The sequence below is a fragment of the Stegostoma tigrinum genome, chromosome 30 (assembly GCF_030684315.1).
Source record: "Stegostoma tigrinum isolate sSteTig4 chromosome 30, sSteTig4.hap1, whole genome shotgun sequence".
Classification (NCBI taxonomy): domain Eukaryota; kingdom Metazoa; phylum Chordata; class Chondrichthyes; order Orectolobiformes; family Stegostomatidae; genus Stegostoma; species Stegostoma tigrinum.
The window spans coordinates 15,434,980-15,451,345 of record NC_081383.1 but is presented as its reverse complement, the minus strand read 5'-3'; the positions used below and the strand labels follow the sequence as shown (position 1 = coordinate 15,451,345).

The window sequence follows — 16,366 nt, the reverse complement described above, 5'->3', positions numbered from 1 at the left end:
GAAGCAATGACCCATTCATTTAAAAAAGGTAACACCTCAATGAATAATGGATAGAGGAATTTCATGAATACATCAAGCATTGAGGTCAGTTTCTAGTAAATAAATTCAGTATTGGGTGTACTTTGGAGCTTTGTCAAATTCACTTTGCTGAATAAATTTAACATAACCAAATGCTCAGTTCATGTCAAATCCTTCTACATCCCTTTCCCAACATTTCCCTGCTTCTGAGAACACTAAATTATCCTGAAATACAGTACTGGATTGCTGATGACCCTTCTGTACCTTGCCCAAGTAGGTAATCTTCATATTTGGACTAAACAACAGGGCAAACCTTCAATCTGTTGGAATTAGGCTGGTGGCACATTTCAAATTGTTGTCTGTGCAGAAATGTATCCCTAAGACGTCAGCTCTCCTGCTCCTATGATGCTGCTTGGCCTACTGAGTTCATCCAGCTCTACAGCTTGTTACCTCTTTACTGTAGGGCAGTTCGGCAGCCCACTGCGTCAGCCTATTTAATATGGTGCCCATTTCACCCTTACTGTCATTTTTAAAGAATTCTGCTGAAGCATGCTACAGGTCCTTACTGTCCAACGTCAAGTGGAATTCCAGCCAAAGAGGGGAGGTAAAATGAGTTCTCTTCAGTTTTTTAGAGGCCAAGAGGGACTCCGAAAACTCAAACTCTAGAAACGCACCATTGCCATGTCACTCCATTGCCCTGAGGTACCCTGTCTCTTGTCCCAGTGGCCCTTATTTACACCAGCCATGACCTGGTATAAATAAGGCCATGCCCAGAAAATAAACCCAAACTACCATGGGGGCAACCAGGTAGCATGCGCACTGTATCTGAAAATAACCCTGTGGTGAGTGATTTTCATTATCATTCTCCTACAGAGAATTCAAACTGTTGTAAATTATTTAGATTCCAATCATTCCTATTTTATTGTCCTGCTGATTTCTGCTTTTTCTTTTATTAAAGCAGCGAGCAATAATAAAATCATCAAGGGGGAGTTTGGTTGGGAAGTGACTGAGCTGCTGCATTAGGAGCTGGCTGAATTAATATTATTTGAATGTATTTGTAGCCCAAGGTATTGCGTGAGTCACTCATTGTCAGGCTCAATAATCCCTCAGAGCCAGGCACTTTCTGATGTTCTCATCAGCACTCACTGCTAAAAAAGAAATCAATAGAAATAGGCCTTGTCTCTAAAAACAACATGCTCTTCAAGAACAAATATTTTTAGCTCCATAGAGTGTAAGGAAAGATTAGGCTTTTCAGATTATTTTAATTCGAAGCCTCACCAGGAGAACATAAAACTCCCCTTTGAATAAGAACATGGAAACTTACCCAGTGTCCTGGTCAACATCACTGAAAAATAAGTTTACCTAATCATTATCATCCTATTGCTTGTCGAGTTTTCCTGTTTGCAGTTTGGCTGCTCTGTTTCTTACATTAGAACTTGTTTGAGATTTTTGAAGAAGTAATAGAGGGCAGAGCAGTTCACGTGATCTATATGCACTTCAGTAACGCGTTCAACAACGTTTCTTATGGTTGATTGGTTAGCAAGGTTAGATCACACAGAATACAGGGAGAACTAGCCGTTTGAGTATAGAACTGGCTCGAAGGTAGAAGACAGAGCGTGCAGGTGGAGATTTCCTTTTCGGACTAGAGGTCTGTGTCCAGTGTGTGCCACAAGGATTGGTATTGAATCCACTGCTTTTCATCATTTATGTAAATATTTGGATGTGAATATATTAGGTATGGTTAGTAAGTTTGCAGATGACACCAAAATTGGTGGCGTAGTGGACAGTGAAGGAGGTTACCTCAGAATACAATGGGATCTTAATCAGATGGGTCAATGGGAGGCAATGGCCTCATGATATTATCACTGGACTGTTAATCTAGAGACCCAGATAATGTCCTGGGGACCAGGTTTGAAGCCTGCTGTAGGAAATGGTGGAATTTGAATTCAATAAATATCTGAAGTAAAGAATCTAATAATGACCATGAATCCATTGTCTATTGTCAGAAAAACCCATCTGGTTCACTAAAGTCCTTTTGGGAAGTAACTGCCATCCTGACTGGTCTGGCCTACATGTGACTCCAGACCCACAGCAATGTGGGTTGACTCTTAACTGCCCTCTGGGCAATTAGGGATGGGCAATAAATGCTGCCTGGCCAGGGATGCCATGAATGAATAAAGAAAAAAAAATGCATGTGGAGTGGCCGCTGGAGTCTTGTTTAGATAAATGCGAGGTGCTGTGATTTGCAAAGGCATATCAGAGCTGGACTTATACACTTCATGGTAAGGTCCTGGGGAGTGTTGCCAAACAAAGAGGCCTTGGAATGCTAGTTCATAGTTCCTTGAAAGTAGATTCTCAGGTTGACAGGATAGTGAAGAAAGTGTTTGGTATTCTCGCGTTTATTGGTCAGTGCATTGAGTATAGGAGTTGGGAGGTCATGCTCTGGCTGTACAGGACATTGGTTAGGCTATTTTTGGAATACTGCATGCAAATCTGGGCTCCCTGCTGTAGGAAGGATGTTGCAAAATTCAAAAGGGTTCAGAAAAGATTCACAAGGATATTGTCAGGAATGCAGGGTGTGAGCTACTGGGAAAGGCTGAATAGGCTGGAGCTATTTTCCCTGGCGCATGGGAGGTTGAGAGGTGAGGTTTATAAAATCATGAGGGACACAGATAGGATACATTGACAAGGTCTTTTCCCCAGGGTAGGGAGCCCAAAATTAGAGGGCATATGTTTAATGTGAGAGGGGAAAGGTTTAAAGAGGACCTGAGGGGTACCTTTTTCACAAAGAGGGTGGTCCATGAATGGAATGAGCTGCCAGAGGATATGGTGGAAGCAGGCACAATAACAACATTTAAGAGGCATCTGGATGGGTATATGAATAGGAAAGGTTTAGCGGGATATGGGCCAATTGGTGGCAAATGTAACTACATTTATTTAGGATATCTGGTTGCCATGGATGAGTTGGACTGAAGGGTTTGTTTCTGTGCTGTATCTCTCTGTCTCTATGACTCTTAACTGATTCAAGATGGCATTGACACCAGACTACTACTGGCGAGCTACCTACACAGATCTAACGCTAACATTTCTTACAACTGTTCTATACTTTTAAACTTAAATTCTAAACTTGTAAAAATTACTAATAATGCTCTTTCAGATGATCTCACTAATGTTGATTTTACCTAGCACACACCCTGTGCCAAGTAACCTGCAAGCCTCTGTCTCAACCTTTTTGACCTGGACATCACTTGCTGAATATGTTCTACTTGTACCGTTTGTTTACAATGCTTTTCACTGTACTTTGGTACATGTGACAATAAATAAATGAAGCAAATCAATCGATCAATCAAATTCAATTCATGGTTTTCTCTGTGTTCTTGTTGAGTCAGATATCTTGAAGTTAATTTACAAGATTATTAACACTGCTACCAGATCACACATAGTCTGGGTTATTTGCTTATTCCTAAGTACTCACAAACAGTAATTCACCAACATAGCAGTGGAATAGCAGCGCCGCATTCAAGCTCCTCAGCTTGTCTGCTTTTCTTGTTTTCTCTTTCGACTTACTTTTGCTTTTTTACCACCTTTTGTTTAAATTATTTTGCTTCGGTGAGGCATTGGTGACAGGCTGTGCCCAAATATGTTCCAGGATCTGGTGATTGGAGGTGCATGCTCCAGGCCTCAGTTGCAGCTTGGTTAGTTATAGAATTGGAGGCAGCGGCAGGAGGAGATTAGAGGTGGTAGCATCAGCAACAGCAAGCAGCCAGCTCCTCCCTAGACTCCAGGCTGTGGCTTGCCCCATGTGCCTGCAAGGAAACATGACTTAAACAAGACTTTATTATCTGGACGTTTCTTGTCCCTCTTGGCTTTGATTCCTTTATTTCTGCTTCTTTTTTATTCCGGTTTTGTAGTCAAGTGTCTAACCAAGATGGTGCATTTTGCATTGGTGGAGATGATTTTTATTGCAGCAGCGACAGTGCAGTGAATGGGACTTGTGCCTGGCCACCAGTCCCATGGCTATGATGGAGCACTTAACAAGAAGGACTCTAAAGTTGGACACCTTCTTTATTTCTTCATTTTTCTGCTTTTATATTCTACGTTTTGGCTTACTTTCTGTGTTTTAAGATGGCGCCAGGGAGTAGTGCCACAATACAACAATTTTCATTGTATTTTGTACTAAAATAAATAAACTACATCAAGCTATTAACCTATGAACATGACAACAATTCTGTAAAATTTCACTGAACTCAAACTGTTAATACTTCTGTTGAAATGATAAACAAAAATGTCTTGGAAACCTGTTAAATCCATACGTAATTGTTTACAGTAAATCAGAGAATAGAATCACGCTTATCAATTGTTACGGTTTCATTACTTTTCCTTGTGTTACCTCTTCCGGCCCTGTCCTGATCCTTTCTCATCCCTATAATTGTTCATCTTGCTTCAATCTTATTCTTTCTGTTCTTGTGGAATGTGATTGGTAACAAGACATGCAAAGAAGCCACCAATACATGGAAGTTTGCATTTGAAATAAAGCCATTGAGAATCCACCCCATATCACCCTTTCTCCAATTTATGGTCAGTGGCTCCAGTCCCCTTTCAGCTCTGCTGCATTGAATGTGCCTCTGTACATGTTTTAATACAAACAAAAATTCCTGCAAAAGCTCAGCAGGCTTGGCAGCATCTGTGAAGAAAAACCAGAGTTAATGTTTTAGGTCCAGTGACTCTTCCTCAGTTCTGCTGCCAGACCTGCTGAGGTTTTCCACCAACTTCTGTTTGTGTTCCTGATTTACAGTATCTGCTGTTCTTTTGGCTTTCGCATGTTTTAATATCTATTTTCCCAAACAATGTTTTGTTCATCTCCTCTGACTCTTCCAATAACTATGAACAATTATTGTTAGCAGATATTTACAGGGAAATGAATGGGGAGGAGTGCAGTTTGTGGGAAGAAATCATTGGTTGGTGTTCAATGTATCCATAATATAGTAAAATACCTAACACATTCACATTTGTCTATCAATCCACATTTCTCATTGTTACATTATTGTCGCACTCTTCACTTATAAATTGCTATTTCTGCATTTATGATAGAACCTGCCAATTTCAACTTGCCATGAATAATTACACCTCTGCCAGTAGTTGTGATGTATTAACTTGGTTCTTGTTATTTTAACAGAGGCGTTAACCTTTCTGAAACAAGCTGTCTCCTTCAAATAACCAAGAAATGAATTTGATACAAGCATATTAAGTACTGGCATAATAATTTCACTATTGTTGAAATTTCAGCTCCATAACACTTACCTTACACACCAAAGAACAAATATCTAACAGCTCAGATCATTTAGATGTAGCAGTGTTTTGGGCTTTATTTGATACGGTTCTCCCTTGAGGTGAGAACTAATGTCCGGAAAGTAATACATCATTCCACCCATTTTTCTAACAATATAAGCTATAAATATGACAGGTATTTCCCCTCATTTTGATCTCAGTGTAAAATTACATGAAGTTCTCACTGAACTTTCTGACAAAAGGAGTCTATCTAGGCTTGGTTGCATTTTGTATCACATTTTATTGATCATATCACTGAGAGACTTAGATCTGTTGAATGACGATGGTTCTATTCAGGAGTAAGCTCGTGGAAGTCTCTGTCATCTGTGAGGTATTCTTTCTATCCTACGGGGGTGTGTTAACTAGTGCTATGTGCTGAACCAATCATTGAGTGTTATACAATTTCACACTGCGAATTGTCAATGTTCAGCGATGGCTCTCACATTTCTGATTATGTGACCTGGACGGGCAGGACATTATTATATTCCCGATATTAATATTGTGAACTGTAATCTCATATGTTCAGATTTACTCAGCCTGTGCTGAGGTGTTTTTAATTTTAAATACAAAATTGATTCTGTGCTGAAAATATGAACTATTTGTTTCTTGACACACTGAGCTACCACATAGATTGTTATATTGAAGAATAGGGGGGAAATATGGAAGGAAATGAGATAGGAGTTTGGTAAGGGGAAAGGGCAAATGAAAAACCAGCATCAATGTAGTTCATCAACATTATATCAACAATGGTTATTAAACTCTTATGGATTAGATAGCTGAAACTTTTTAAAATCTGTTACATAAAGTGTCAATCTACTGTTAGTAATAGAGATAACAAGGTGTAGAGCCCGATGAACACAGCAGGCTAAGCAGCGTCATAGGAGCAGGAAGGCTGGTGTTTTGAGCCCAAAATGTCAGCCTTCCTGCTCCTCTGATGCTGCTTGGCCTGCTATGTTCATCCACCTCTACACCTTGTTATCTCGGATTCTCCAGCAACTGCAGTTCCTACTATCTGTCAGTCTACTGTTGGTGTCATTTTTGGGCATGTTCATATTTATCTGCAGAATTTTCTTTTCATGCTGGCTAAACAGAATGCTGAACTCTAAGGTTACTCATCAGTATTAATATTGTTATTGCGCTGCTTCCCTTATAAATCTGACATTTTCACAGCCCCAGAGGCTTACTAGCAGATGAAGATCATTCTCAGGCATCTAATTCTAGGTCAGTATAGATATTTTGCAGGATTGTTTGCAGGAAATTGTGCCTGTCGATTCGTTTAGCACCTACCCATTGCTTGAAATTATTACCATCAGTGAACTAGACTTTTAAAAGGAAGAGAGGAAGTGTCCTAGGGAGCCACTGAGAGCAGAAACAAAATCTGAATATTTATTGTATTGATTGGTCCTCAAGTGTGTCATCTCTTTGTAACAATAATATGCGACTCAATTGCATTCTGTTTCAAACTTGTTCATATTTTATCCACCCTTTTCAATTCTGGGATCATTGAGTCACATTGAACTATGATTTCCAAAGCATCAGCAGCTTTGCTCCACCTCATCCATATGATTGTAATTTTTTTTAATGTCTGAGCTGAGATAATGAAGAAGTTTGCAGAAATGGCCAGGTCAACCATCTGTTTGAACTGTTGTCTCCATCATGCAATTTCAAGGAAAAGGAGAGGAACTCGATCAAAGTTTTGTTCCATGAATTCTGTCTTATCTCTTCATCTTCACTCCCCTATCATCATGTCCGTCCAGGTTTCCAATCAAGTTCAATAAATTAAACTTAAAACCTATTGACGATCTTTGAATTTAACGCATTATTGAGCAGAAGTTTCTGTTTTTGAAACTGAAGATGAAATTTTCCCTTCCCTGGATTTGGTGGAGAGGGAGTAAGTGGTTGCTTTTGCCCTGGAGAAAAGTTTTCCCCCTTATCATCACTTCTGCAAGGCAAGAAGGTACATGGGCAATTTTCTCAATGTCAGCAATTAAAGCCCTTAAGCAGTCAAATAATTGCCCCTTTTGAGTTCAGCCTCGCTAGCCTGCCCTAGTTGCTGTTCGTTGGCATTAGCCAGTATTAGTTGCTCATTTGCGCTAGCTAGTGGGTCAGACATCACCCCTCTCTATGTAAGCTTTTAACTGCAAGAGAGACAGATTACTTACAACTGAGACTTGTGATTAGGTGATAAACAGTGACAGGCTTCATTCTACATTTTCTCACCAGAATCTGACGGAAGTCCTCCGGTCCACTGGGTGCATCCCTTAAATATATGCTTGGGTTTGTGAACATTTGTGATTCCCTTTTTTGGATAACTAGATATATCTGGTGAACTCAGTTACAGTGGGCTGGTGTGTTAATGAATTTTCCCTGCATCCTGATGAATGCAGAGAAGGTTCCCAAACATTGACTCACCTATTGAAAGATTCTGAGAACTTATAATGGTAATTTAACCTGCCATCAGGGAACTTTAGTTTTGCCTCACAGCCAATTATTTTCCCCTACCTGCCCTTCTAAAATATCCAGACGGCACAGAAAATTCCACTCAATGTCTCTAATTAAGATAATGTAGATAAAGCAGGTGTTCAAGAAATACGCCTGTGTATGCAGCAGTTAATTTACATATAAAATAGTTTTAAAGCCAGAAAAAGACACAAATGACTTAATAGCAAAGAGGCAGCAAGCAAGATTTAAAGCATTGTAGAATACAGAAGGAAGCCATTCAAGCACATAATGCCTGTGCCAGCTTCTTAAAAGAATTAATCAAATTCTCTTGTTACTTTTCTGGAGACCTACAATTTTTTTTTACTTCATAAATAAAAGTCCAATTCTGTTTTGAAAGTTATTGTAAAGTCGACTTCCAACACCATTTCATGCAAAGTGTTCAAAATGTAAGAACTTGCTTGAATAAAACCTCGCTTATCTCCCTCTGGTTTATTTTGCTGTTGTAAATCACATTAGGAGCAGTGGCTGACAACTTCAAAGGATAGCTTTTGAAGGGAAGGCGAGATACAGCAAGATGACCCTTACAGTACCTTGCAGGCTATCAAAAGAAACCTCTGAATGATGTCTAAATGTTGTGTCATTCGTAGTGGAGCAGAAGGCAAGGGAGCAGAGAGTAAGTCAGAGATATGACAGAGCAGAGGCTGAGAATTCAAATACCGGGCTAAGGCTATTGCAATGTGGGGCAATGTGTAGATCAGCAAACCAATTACTTTAGTGAGGACAACCATTAAGCAGGCCAGTATACAGGATAGCAGATTTTAGGATGAGTTGAAATTCATCACACTGGGCTTCAGAGGATGACATATACAATTTTAGAGAAGTCAGGTTTGGAAGAGACACATGAATTTTAAGTGGCTGTGAGGATGGAAATGGGGATTTTTCTAAAAATGTCATTCGTGGGATATAGGCTAGCTAGGCCAACATTGGTTATTCCAAATTGCCCAGACAGCAGTTAAGAGTCAATCTCATTGATGTGTGTGCAGAGTCACGTGTAGGGCAGATCAGGTAAGGATTGCAGATGTCCTTTCTTAAAGCACTTGAGTGAAGCAGATGGGTTTTTACAACAATCAACAGTGGTTACCATTAGTTTATGATAACACAGTGTGGACCTGAATGAACACTGTAGCCCAGGTAGCATCAGAGGAGCAGGAAAATTGACATTTTGGGTCAGGATCATTCTTCAGAAAATCTCTGAGTTCCCATTATCTATGAGTCACCATTAGTTTAGATCTTTATTCCAGATTTTAAAAAACTGAATTCAAATTTCACAAACTGCCATGGTGGCATTGGAAGCCAGGTCCTCAGAACATTAAAAATTAAATGAACTGTGGATGCCGTAAATCAGGAATGAAACAAAGTTGCTGGAAAAGCTCAGCAGGTCTGGCAGCTTTTGTGAAGAAAAAATCAGAGTTAATGTTTCAAGCCCTGTGACCCTTCCTCAGAACATTAACTTAAGTATTTGGATCACTAGCTCAGTGACATGTCACACCTCCCTTGATGATAACATAAAATGTTTGAGAGAATCTAAATATCTGGATCCTGTGATAAATTGGAATGGGTTGTGAAGTTGAGGCACATCCATACCACACAACTCTCCCATTGTACTTCACTTACCTTCCAAAATGTCTCAGAATTCAAATGGCCACATTGTACTTAGTGATCAATTACAAAATACAAGCACTAGTTGACCATATGTAACCCCAATGCTGAGATCACGAAATTGGGATAAAAAAAGTACTGGAAAGTAGACCTCAGCCAGTAAGGCAGCATTTGAGACAGAAGTTAGCTTGTTGGTCCATTAGATAAAAATTGTGTTTTTTTTTACATTGAATGAGACATATTAGCACCATTGATCAGATGGGTTTCAGGGATTGCTCAATGTGTTAATTATTTCTTGGGATCTGTATCCAGCAATGTTGCAAGAAAGCTTCTCTTGTGATGGCCACAGTGAAGTATTGGTAAAAAAAATGCCAAATTATCCTTGCCCTTAACAGGAAGATCAGCTTATTGCAGAATAAGCAATAGCAGTGCTGTATAGTCCCAGATGAATGTCACAGAAACTCCTCACCTGCTTAATCTTTCTCCATGGCCACCTGGAATAATTCTTCAAGACTGGTCCATTTCAAACATCAGTTGAAAAGACCTTTCATTCGGAGAAGCAAATGATGGTTTCTGCACTTCAATAATGTCAAATTGTTCAATTTTACCTCCCCTAAACCATTCCTGCTCATGGCACTGTTCCAAATGCAGTTCAGTAATAGCTAGTACAGTGCTTAGAAATTGACATAAATAAAATTATTTTTAATCAGACGTTATAGTAACTTAATTTTCATTGGTCTAATCAGTGTAGAAACTCATGATGACCAGTTTGGCGTATCACAGTCCCCTTTGGGATGCCCTAGTAAAGCCCTTTACTCCTGTACTTAAATGGCTTTTGCCGTCCTTTACTTGGAGAATTATGACAGCTGAATTTTAATTAGCCTGATTAACTCAGAATCATTTTGGTGTCTCACAGTTAACATCAAAAACCTCCACCAGGGTTCCGCAAAAAAAAAGACACCTCATCCATTCACAGTAGCAGTAGGAGAAACAGAGTTAATAGCTCTAATGTCTGAACCCTCATCAGAAAAGTTAGGGATGTAATCGGTTTTGAGTAAGAGGTGGTTCGGACAATGGCGAAAATGGAGGTCTATATTAAGGTGAAAGGCAAAAGAGACTGAATGACAGAGACTGAGTCAAACAGTCATGCAACCACCTATCTTACACTACACATTTTTAAAGTATGTCTCTTAGATAATCTTCTGCACTGTTTTGTGTGTCATTGGCTGTTATCTGTTCGGCAGAACAGTCTATTGGCTTGCTCAAAGGCCTCAGCCTTGGGTTATCCTAAATCAATGGTGCATTACGATGTCATAAATTCTCTTGGGGGAAAGAAAGCAAAGTTCCCACTGAGGGGAATCTCATCATAAATGTGTGTTCCAGCACTGCGTGGAGTAGTACCATTATTTTTGGAGTGGGAGGTGGAAACTGCTGATGAAAAGTAAGTGAGAATTCATCATCCAGATTTCCTGGAACTACAGCAGATTCCTGATACACTCACTAATCATTCCGGCAATCTACTTTCCCTGAATGTTTAATCTTATTAATGGCTCTTCAGTCCTCTTCAATCAAATGGCCTTAAAGGAAGGAACTTAAGACTTGCATCAGGAGTTCATATTAATGAATATTGCCTCAATTTTGATGGCTAGAAAACACTCTGGAGTAGAGATGAGGAAGGGAAGAGAAGCAATTTCTTACAAAATACCAGAACTGTTGCAGAATGCAAGCAAGCCAGTCTTCCAAACGAGTAAAGTGAAGCTTGACAGCTTCACAGCAATGTCGCTAATTGTCTGTTGGATGACGCCAACGTGAAAAGCTCTAAGTAACACACTAAAGCCCAGTGTCATGCATAGTCAAGATGGAGTGGATCTCTGCTGATGGTTCATTTTCGCCAGTCTGATGTGAAGCACTTTCTCCTTAATTTACTTATTTCCCCAAGGAACCCCTGGGAATGCTCAATCAATCACATGTCTCTTCGTTTCAAGTGTCTCGACATGCAGCCCTGCAAACAGTGACCAGTATTAAAAGCTGAAGTACCGAATTTGATGCAATTAATCATTTAAAGTGTTTTCATCGGTAATACAAAATTGAATCCATATTAGAATTTGAAAGCCACAGGAAACAACTGGACACAGCTGTTCCCTAATAAAACATGCCAGCAGCTCAGCTGTCCTGGCCTTGCTCGCTATGACATTATTTAACAGTGTTTTAGATTTTTTTTTCTACTTAAATCTTTCATTCATCCTAGTTTTTCTCTACCATCTCTGAATATGGAGAAAAGTTATCCGTACTTTTCTGAACATCAGGCTTATCTTCAAAAGTAAAACCAACCTAAAAATGTGTGTTACCTGTAAGGTACTTAAAACATTTAAGTGGCATTCCTTTGTCTAGCATTTTAATGGAGGCATGAACACATTAAACAACTATCTGCTAACTTCATCCATAATTATTTATAGAAAATAGCTCCATAAATTGCCCTGTTGATAAAAGTAAAGGTGAAAGAATTCTGCTTCTTTAATAATGAACCCAAAAGAAAAGGTGAAAGAATTCTGCTTCTTTAATAATGAACCCATAATTGTAGGCTTTTTCACCTTTCTGAGGCTGGTGAGGACTGGAGGTAAGGGCTTACCCTCACTTCCATCTGAGTGACACAGATGTGGAAGTAAACAAAAACACAAATTGCTGGAGAAACTGAGCAGGTCTGGTAGCATCTATGGAGAGAAAGCAGAGTTAATGTTTTGGATCCAGTGACCCTTCTTCAGAATAGACCAGAGAGCCTTAGGCTCGTGATCTGAGTCAAGGCCCCAGTTGACATGTTATATTCATCTGAGATGAGAAGAAGGTACCAGCTCCCAAGTCATTACCTCTGTTATACTGTTGTTCTCATTTGCATTTGGCAGTAGGACTGATAAAAATTGCAGACGACTTTATGGTCAACAAACATTATCTTTTATCAACATGGTAAATTACACAGGGCGAGATTTCACAAAAGGTTTCCAGAGAGATATAACACCAGCAGTCATTTAATCTTAGTTCACTTCCCCAGATGATGTCAACCCCCTTATTGCATCTTCACATTAGCCCTTTATATTACTTTGACTAATAGCCCCACATCCTCCAGCGCCCAACTACTCATTGGCTGCCCCTGAATAACAGGGTCAAATCCATCTGAGATGACGGCCAAATAGCTTGTTCACACTTATTGGCGTCAACGTGCACGTTTAGGCAGTGACCATTGCTTTGGTTCGCAGCAGCAGCAGATTCAAGGTCTCAAATATGAGCTGAAGCTGACAAGGGAGCTGCAGGCATCAAATGGACATCCTCAGTGGTACCCATTGTTTTCTTGACTGTCAGAATGTCATCTTGCTGTGGCATCAATCTGGAAAGGGCAATAATAGGTCAAGGGATGAAGGATGGTATTTGGGGTTGAGCAGGGGCTGGCTGGTGTTTGGGAGTGTTACAGATTGGAGCAGTAAGCCTGTCTCTGTGGTTGTTGTGGTTCTCCAACTCAATTTCACAAAAGGCCTCACTGTTTGGGCCTACTTACAAAGTCCAACCATATAGCGAATGTATTGAAGGCCATCTGTGCCCAACTGTCAGCAACATTCGCTAATTGTCTACCTCAGAAATTCCGTGCTCCTGATCATGGACTCTGTGGGTCCTTGTGTGGCTGAGGAACCCTGTTCTGGAGCCACATCTCCAACCCCACAGTGGGCAGCTGTTTCTGGGAGCTGCAGGTGGCCCTTGGCCGCATGATCACCAGTATTCCTTTCTTAGGCTCCTTTTCCATATCTGCTCTTGAAGAATTGTGTCCCATCAGACACGATGTTCATCCAGATCGGTTTCTCTCTGATCAGTTAAACAGGATGTGACTATCCACTCACTGGAGGAAGCAAGGAAAATGGCAAGAAAAACAAGTTAGCTCTGGAGAAATACTTGAGCCTTTCTGACATCAGCAGATTATGTGCCAGGCAAGAAGGTCCATGGGTGACCTTTCCAACTTGCTACCAATTCAGATTGTTAATTGTTCAATGAATGGCCACCTAAGGGCCTTAACTCAAAACCAGCCTGTGCAGCTGCCTTCCCAGCAGGTTGAAAAGTGGTTGATTTTCCAACTGGAAACCCAATGCAGCCTGACTGCTGGGTTTGTGAGGAAGAACCTCCTTTTGCCCTAATATGAGGCTAACTGAGCAAGAAGTGATGGGCAAACAGGGTGGCTGTCGAAGGCCACCCAACTGCCTTTATCTCCAACCAACTAACCACACACCACCACCAACAGCCCATCCCTGACACCCCTCTCCCTGTGAGATACAGAAGAGAAGCTCTCATCTCCTCATCATTTAAGGCCCCTTGATCTTCCAATGACAATTTCTGAGACCCAAAACCTTCCAGCCTCTGATTAGATAATAGCTTTTGGCAGTGCAAGGGCTCAGTATCTAGGCTCATCGTTTGCCAAGGATCTCACCAGCCAGTTCTATCATAACTGATTGGAGATTGATCCAGTTGGTGGGGGCTGGGAGTCTGTCACTTGTGAAAATATTCACCCCCACACTTTGTGTATATAACACAAATGATAGACACAAGGAAGATGAAGCCAAAAAAAGTATTTTTACTTTTGGAAGAAAGTTTCTGAAGTGACTATCTCCAAAAGAATGAAAATGACACAAAGGAAAATTAGGCTCAGTGAAAAGAGCTGTGTTTATGATTGTTATCCCAAGACTGGCTGGATAGTCCATGTAGTTCATTCAGTAGTGCCTCTTATTTTTTTTCATTTGTTTAAGGGTGCAAGTATCACTTGTAAGGCCAGCATTTATTGCTCAGCCCAAATTTCCTTTGAGAAGGTAATGGTGAGTGGCCCGTTGGAACCTATGTGGTGTATTTACACTCACAGCACTGCTATATGAAAAGTTCCAGGATTTTGATTCATTAAGGAATCATTAAGGAGATAAGGAACAGTCTTCAATACGGGGCGTTTTTTTAAATTACAGGGGAAATTGGAGCTGGTTGCATTTCCATGTACCCCCTGCCCTTGTTTTTCCTAAGCAGTAGAGATTGTGGGTTTGGAAGATGCTGTTAAAGAAGTCGTAGCAATTTGCTGCTGTGTATTTTGTAATTAGTAGTACAGCATATGTTGTGGGAAGAAATATATTCAATTTTTACAATGATTGCAATTTGTATTTATGCAGAGTTCACCACACAAGAGAAATGTAACAGAGCATTTAACTAAGTGGTCAAGGAAGATTCCTCGCAGAAAACTTGGTGGGTAAACAAATCATACGTTATGTAATAAAGAAGAGTACATAAGGATTTTAGAGCCATGTGTGGAAGTCTCACAGTCAGATCTTTTGAGAAGAGAATTCCAGATGATTCATTGAGAAATTAACATTTTAAAATGTGACTACGTTTGTTTTTCAGAATAGCTTGGAAGTGAATTTCCATTTCCTCATGATGCTTGTATTACGTGCCTTCAACATTTAATTTTCAAATTTGGCTTCACTAGCTTCTTTTAACATTATCCACAGAATAACCTGAAAAGTAAGAAAACGCTACAGGATGCAGTCAAATGACACAGTAAGACTACGCTTCAAAAAGCCACCTGAACAACTGAAGCATGAAAAACTCATTTTCAGGATGCCAACAGAATGCTTGATTGCTGACTGAACGGCTGTCTAATCTTCATTTTCCTTGCTGTCACAAGATAAAACACTTATGAATCTACAAACCACTGTCACCTAGAGGAAAAAGTGCAGTCAATAGGAACAAATGGTGAGTCCTCTGATGTTAGAGCACTTATATGAGTGCATGCATATCATTTCAATTAAAAATACTTAGTAACATGCTAGCCATCTCCCAAAAATGCTTACCAACCAATTGACCACAACTGGCTTTGTAACTTATAAACATCTCATCAAGTTATAAGTAAGTGAAACTGGAAAAGTCACAAAAGATGCAGAAAGGTCAACATTCATATTAGTGCTGACATTCTTTCAAACAAGTGGCAGTAGATTTACAGGACAACGATCCTGGTACGTAGTGTACGGCACTGAATGAGAAAAATATGCAGCTTTGATCACGACATCAGGAAAATCTGCAATGTTGTAATGAAAGAAATGAACACAATTCACTGTTGCTTGATAATGTAATTTTGCATGAAAAGTTGTGTAATAACTTTCAACTCCAACCAAGACATGCCACATTAACGATGATGGTCTAATGATCAATCTCTTGTCAAGAATTGATTAACTCCATGTGTTAGTTTATTTAAAATGGAAAAAGGAACATAATTCACGAAACAGGCATGACAACAAAGTGCCTGATCTCTGGGTATGCAGTCTGCAAACCCACAACAGATTAACTGACAGGCAGAGTCACAGCATTAGACCATAAGACCATAAGACATAGGAGTGGAAGTAAGGCCATTCAGCCCATCAAGTCCACTCCACCATTTAAATCATGGCTGATGGGCATTTCAACTCCACTTCCCTGCACTCTCCCCGTAGCCCTCGATTCCTTGTGAGATCAAGAATTTGTCGATCTCTGCCTTGAAGGCATTTAACGTCCCAGCCTCCACTGCACTCCGTGGCAATGAATTCCACAAGCCCACCACTCTCTGGCTGAAGAAATGTCATCTCATTTCCATTTTAAATTTATCCCCTCTAATTTTAAGGCTGTGCCCACGGGTCCTAGTCCCCCCGCCTAACGGAAACAACTTCCCAGCATCCACCCCTTCTAAGCCAAACATTATCTTGTAAGTTTCAACGAGATCTCTCCTCAACCATCTAAACTCTAATAAATACAAGCACAACTCATCCTTTCATCATGTACATCATCAAATTCATTGAATCCATTCCAAGGAAGGGTCACCACACCCGAAATGTTAACTCTGATTTTTTTCTTCACAGATGCTGCCAGACCTGCT

At 40.1% G+C, this 16,366-nt stretch overlaps 1 long non-coding RNA gene across 1 annotated transcript in view; it reads left to right on the top strand.

The window, feature by feature from the left end:
* The window catches only part of LOC125465992 (uncharacterized), a 34,767-nt gene extending 19,560 nt beyond the window's left edge, over positions 1-15,207 (top strand). The window contains exons 2-3 of the long non-coding RNA XR_007250346.2: positions 14,634-14,706; positions 14,970-15,207. This is a non-coding gene — a long non-coding RNA (uncharacterized LOC125465992). The remainder of the gene's footprint in view (positions 1-14,633; positions 14,707-14,969) is intronic.
* The last annotated feature ends 1,159 nt before the right edge of the window (positions 15,208-16,366 follow it).